This window comes from Astatotilapia calliptera, chromosome 8 (genome assembly GCF_964374335.1).
Source record: "Astatotilapia calliptera chromosome 8, fAstCal68.1, whole genome shotgun sequence".
Taxonomy (NCBI): Eukaryota; Metazoa; Chordata; class Actinopteri; order Cichliformes; family Cichlidae; genus Astatotilapia; species Astatotilapia calliptera.
Genome location: NC_137429.1, coordinates 22,786,370 through 22,792,575, shown reverse-complemented (window position 1 = coordinate 22,792,575; position 6,206 = coordinate 22,786,370). Strand labels below are relative to the sequence as shown.

Here is a 6,206-nt window from a genome sequence, read left to right as displayed (position 1 = left end):
ATCTTTGAATGGCTGCAATCCAGTCGCCTCTTTGTTACTTCGGAAACATGGCTCGAACAATTTCTCTTCAACGACGTAATCCGATAACAACCGATCTCTTTACCCGTCGGCTTCCCGTGGCTGTCATGCGACCGGCTATTGCAGTTAATAATACAACAGCTTCTTGACATTTTTGTGTTTCTTTTTATCGCTGTGTGACTGATTTCAATTGAAAGGCTGTGTGCGCTAGTACCTCTTGCCACGAGTTCCCAGAATCCTTTGCGGTTTTACCCCTGAATGACGTCACATTTTCAATCTCTATATAATATGCATGTTAAATTTTATATTTGGGGTAAAATGTCAAGTCTTTTCAAGTAAACCGGTTCAAGTCCAATTCAAGTCCCAAGTCATTGGTGTAAAAGTCCAAGTCAAGTCACAAGTCTTAGAACATTTTTTCAAGTCAAGTCTAAAGTCATAAAATTAATGACTCGAGTCTGACTCGAGTCCAAGTCATGTGACTCGAGTCCACACCTCTGGTAAACTTTAAGTAAGTACTGAATATAATGTCACCTATTTATGTGCAAATATTTAATAACGAAGACCATTAAAACATTACTGTTGGCCACATGTCGGCAAAGTTATGTGACATTAGTGACGTTTGTACTAACTTGGTTTTAAAGCCTTTACTTTAAAATATACTCCGTTCAATAGCTGAGCTTAATCCTACAGAGAATGATCAAAGCTCATGTAGAAAGAAAGAAACAAATGAACAAAAGATGTTCTCCTTCATTTCTGTCAAACAAAGCTGTATGACACGTTTCCAGCTAGTATCATGGTTGCTAGGCAACCTGGGCAGCGCAACGGAGGCTAGACCGTCCCATTTCACAAGCCTCGCACTTCCGGCCTTAGTGGTCTTTGAGTACGCGGCCCTTGAGGATCGTTGAGGCTGCGTACTTTAAGGCTGCAGACCCTGAATTGGGATACAGCCTATGTCACTGTAAAGCCTTAGCAATCTTTGCCATGGTTATATAAACATCACAGGCATTCATCAAACAGGAGAGGATTATGGGAACTTCTAATTTCCCATCTCCAACTGGGCATCATCACGCTTCCTAAACCTTCACTGGTTTACGGAGAGTATCATTAAAGGGGGATGGACACAGGGGGGACACACGTACAAGTATGCTTAATGACTTGCCCTGTTAAACAAAAGTGCCAAATGTTCTTTGGCACAAATTGTTATTACTGCGCAGTTTTAACCAGCTGATATCAGTTTAAGACACTCCGGCTAGCCCGGCCACACCCCACAGCTTACGTATAAAACAGCTGTGCAGACATGAAACTGGTAATTGTTTGCTCTCCACTGTCTCGGCAGCCTCCCTGCACACTGCCTATCCCCTAGCCCCTATGTCACTTAAAAAGCAAAAGGCAATAAGAAGCTGCTGTGCTCGAGTGGCTGTTGTGGGCTGTGTTCCCCTGGCGTATTGCCCACGTTTCCCCGGCTTACGTGTCAGTTGGACCTCGCTGCGGCGAGTGAGAGTTCTCCAGCCTACATAACCAGGTTCCTGTCTGGTGTATTGTCCACCTTTCGCTGATTTATGCGGCCAGCAACCCCCCACTCGATCACTTGGGAGTTAAGCTCCTCACTCCTGTATTGCTCTTTTTGCCTACTGTTCTAAGCGCTCCACACACCAGAGAGAAAGAGAAAAAAAAACCCCAAATGTGTAAATAAACAGTGACAATGGGAAAAGGTGGCAGCTGGTAGCCTGCTTATCTGACAGTAGAGGGTTTTCCCTGTGTAACCCTGGTTAACATAGCTAACAACAAATAAAAGCCTGTTAGTAAAAACAGTCATAAGAAATATATTACAGGTGATAAATAGTCAATAAATAGATCATAATGGTTAGAAAATTCATTAAAAACATCAGCAATGATATAATTCATGGTATAGGATTTCATTTGTGTTTAAAAACATGTTAAAAGGGTACAGAACTTGCTAATTCATGGTGTTTTATGTTAATTCAGGTAAAATGGCTAAAATATGTGTTGAGACTCTTATTGTGAAAGGGCACGCTGCAGCGTGACTCCTGTGATTAGCCACACCCAATCGGGTTGTTCCTTCTTTTTGATGCTCGAGAGGGAGAAATGCAGACAGTCCTTGCAGAGCTGCTGCTTAAATGAGTGAAAAAATAGTAAAAACAAGCCAAAAATCTACTTAAAGCCATTTTTGTACTCTGGAGAATGTATTTTTGTTTTTTCCGACCTGTCCTTGCCTTGGTGACGTTGTGAACATAACCGAACGGGACTTGGTGAGTTCAGAAATTGTCTTTTATTTCATGCAAGAAATTTTTGTTGTATTATATTGCTCATTTCATGCAAATGGAGAGCCAAGGTAGCAGATTTATGTTGTTTTATGTTAAAAACGGTGGATTCGTGCTAGGGCTGGGCGATATGACCCAAAATTCATATCTCGATATTTTTTAGCTGGATGGCGATATAAGATATATATCTCGATATATATTTTTTAAGCCATAAAGTAAGAACAAAAAGAGAGTTCTTAGTCAAAGCTGTGTCCCAGATGTCACACAGGCACTTTTATTAACATACAGCACAGATGTACATGAAAAATTACTCAAAATTAAATTATGAGCATTCATTAAATAATAATGCTCCATAAATAAAAGAAAACAAGGTTGTTTTTGTGCTAAACAAAGAGCTCACAATTGTGCAGTCAAAATGTAAACTAAAAGACGCTGAGCGTAATAACAAAGACAGACAGATTTCACAGCTGCTCTGTTCCCAAGTTTTACTGTGTGACTGACAGCCTGGAGTTTGAAATCCGCTTCATAACCACGTCTCTTACAGGTGCCATTTATGGTCCTTATACACACACAATACGGTAATATTACGTTGATGCACAGTACGTATCACTCCGCGAAGCTCTTCGGTAGCCGTAATGCGCCGACAATCTATCAAGCGGTGCAGCTCCGTAGCTTACCAAAGTCGTACTCAAACATTTTTGACAGATTGCTGAGCGCCGTGTACCACATAAAATCGGTTCGCGGCCATCAAGCACAACCAGAATTCATGCATAAGGCGCGCTATCAACTTTTGAGAGAATGAAAGGATTTTAGGGTTAGCGCTGTTAGCTCGTTAGCATGTTTAGCTCGTTAGCACGTTGACGCCGTCCAGCCCCACGCATGGGGCGATGCGCAGTAATTCGTTAACGGAGATTTGCCGTGTCCGTCTTGTTGCTGCCTGCACGTGAAGCGATGGGGTAGGAGGGGGAGTTGTCTTCAGTGAAGGCGAGGCGGAGTAACGTTGCGTAGAGACAAAAGTGGACGAAAGAGAGGCAAACTTGCGGCTCCACAACTATAATTATAACGTAACATAGACTATATCGATATAAAGGATATTGTCACATCTTATATCTCGTATAAAAATATATCGATATGTTTTAAAAACTCGATATATCGCCCAGCTCTAATTCGTGCTTAAACGACACACAGGCTGCAGTTCAAAGGCCTTTGAAGGTGTTTCAGCGCGCCATATTGGCGTCACCTCATTTACGGCTAAATAAGCTGGAAAAAACGGACTTTTACTGTTATTTAAGGGCTACCCGTGTGTTATTTTCGAATGTTTATGCACTTTATTTTGTTGTTATGGTAGGCCATTAAGGTTTGGATCGGGAAATGCTGAGCTAGAATCGGAGTTTGATCCGCTGAGCGAGAAACAAGATGGCGAGCCACCCACGGACCCATTGAACTGTACCGAGCAGGAAAAAGGAAAACGCCCCCTGCTGGACGTTGAGCTCTTTCGCTGATAAAACTGGTAGGATTAATCCATACACCTCTGCAAAAGAACAGCGGACTTTTCAAAGCACTGGATAATCATTCGGAGTAATTCCAGGACTAATAGTTAAAGGACACAAAGACAACTTTCTTTTGTTTATTTGTTTGTTTAAGGGATTTATTCAGCCTTTTGCTGAATTGTTTTCAGTTTTACATTTATTTATTTATTTTCGTAATTTATTTTGGTCAACCTTACATTTTAATGCTGTAATGGTGTTAATGGAAGTGTAAATAATTTTGTTGGGTTAAAACAAAATAAGAACTGGTTGAGAATTTAAAGGTGAACCTAGACCAAGATTAAATTAAATCTTGGGCCTAAAGAACTGAACTTGATTTAAAATAACACAGTGTTAATGCAAATAGATCAAAGGATAAACTTGAACTTAGAACTTGAAATAAATAAAACAATAACCTAGGTTGAGAATAACATCCTTCTAAAGCCAAATAAAAGGTTTTGAGATAAATAGGATGAACTAACAGAACATACTGAACTAAGAAGGGGAAAGAAAACATCTTGTTTTCCTTAAATGTGTGATGTTGAATGTTTTATGTAATGTGTCTATAACTGTCTATTCTCTGTCTTTACAAAATAATAAGCCGGCAATTTAAACGTATTTACTGGTCTGTGGTCTTTATTACATGCTACGCTCATTACTGCTCTAGTAGTCGAACCTAACTGGTCCTAGTATACTGTAACGACTCCAGAAGTGTTACACCTGCATTGATGGTTCCCCGCGTGGAGATGGTTTGCTGCCATGCATGGCTGGGAGCAAATTGCCTATGGCCCACTTCCTCGCGATGGAGCCAAACCTGGCCCAGCTGTACGCTCCTTTGGTTCCCTTCTGAGGAGAGCCATGGGCCCTGGCAGGGATGCTAGGGTGTTGGACCACCTGTTGGGCTGCACAGGTCCATGGCTTCCCAGGCCTGTCTGTCTAACTCGACAGCCATTTGTTGCTTCATTTGCGGTACCTGGCCCGCCAGTTGCAGGCATGTTCCATGGAACCGGACGGTGCTGAAGGGGTGCTGGCTGCCTCCGCCAGCATGGAGGAGCATGCCATAGCTAAGCCTCAATCTGGATGTCGCACCACCACCTCTGGCTGTCCTAGTCCCAGCTCCGGCAAGATGACCAGGCGTACCTGATGAGGCTGCCGGTGGACCCTGCAGCCCTGTCGGCCTGAAGGCAGCCTGGCTCCTGCAGTGAGCTGGAGACAATCGATGTATTGCTCAGGAGATGTCACTGGGCCTGCTCAGGCTTTCGGCAACTGAACAACTGAGTGGGGAGACCCAGAACTTCTGTGTGTGGAGCCAAGACTCAGCCATCGTCCAGCCGCACATCTCCCTCCTCCCTCCTGACTTCCTTTTGAGTCAGGTTCAGTGGCCAAGCTGCTGCAGGCTGTGTTCCCCTGGTGTGTGGGACGCGGCTCACTGGTTTACACGCCAATCAAACCTTGCTGTGTCTGATACGTCAAGTGAAAGTTCTCCAACCAGCAACAGAGCCCTGTCTAGCATATTGCCAGTGTGTCGCGTGTTTACGCAGCCAGCAGGGGTCTGCTTAGTGAGCTGAGCTTCCTAGCTGCACCAGTGTCTCATTCGAGTTCACTCTTGTTGCTGCCCTGTCTGCAAACAGCGTGGAGTGGCTGCTAGGCTCTGTGGACAGACCTTCGGTTGGCATCCCTAGCTCGGTCCTCCACTTTCAGCCGCCAAGCTGCTGCTGCAGGCTGTGTTTCCGGGGTGTATTGCCCGCATGTCCTGGGTTTACTTGGCCAGTGGGGCCCCAGTTGGTACCTCATTGAGCTACGCTTCCTGGCATCGGGCTAGCAGGTTAACCGTGAGCGGCTGCTTAGTTGCAGTCCTTGCGTCTTCCGGGACTCATCCAAGGTTTTGGTTGCACTGTCTCACGGTGTGTCTTAAAGACTTAACCCTTACATATGTAATACGTAATGGAGTGGAGAGATAGCCTCGATATGATAGCCCGTACATACTAGAGATGGACCAATCCGATATTACGTATCGGTATCGGTCCGATACTGACCTAAATTACTGGATCGGATATCGGAGAAAAATAAAAAATGTAATCCGATCCATTAAATATCACGAAAGCACCTCACAAAACTTGCAACACACCGTAACTCACCTCAGGTTAGCACGTCGGAGCAGTATGCATCACGTGATAGAGCGGCTGTGGCATGCGGGACCTGTCAGTGGTCTGGATAGCATGTGGAGCTTCGCTAGCAACCCGGCATTTCATCTCCGACAAAGTTATCCCGAGAGAAGTAAAGCAAGTGTGTAAGTCCATCTCTGAATGTTTGTAAAGCATTCCTGCGTTAAGCTTAACAAGCGACTGCCTCTTCTTGCTGCTACTTCAATCATGAAACT

The 6,206-nt window shown here is 44.1% G+C and overlaps 1 long non-coding RNA gene across 1 annotated transcript; it reads left to right on the top strand.

Annotated features, from left to right (window-relative positions):
• Positions 1–2,100: 2,100 nt before the first annotated feature.
• LOC145430451 (uncharacterized) lies at positions 2,101–4,444 on the top strand. Its single transcript, XR_013911025.1, has 2 exons — positions 2,101–2,288; positions 3,649–4,444. It is a non-coding gene; the product is annotated as an uncharacterized LOC145430451 (long non-coding RNA).
• Positions 4,445–6,206: the final 1,762 nt, after the last annotated feature.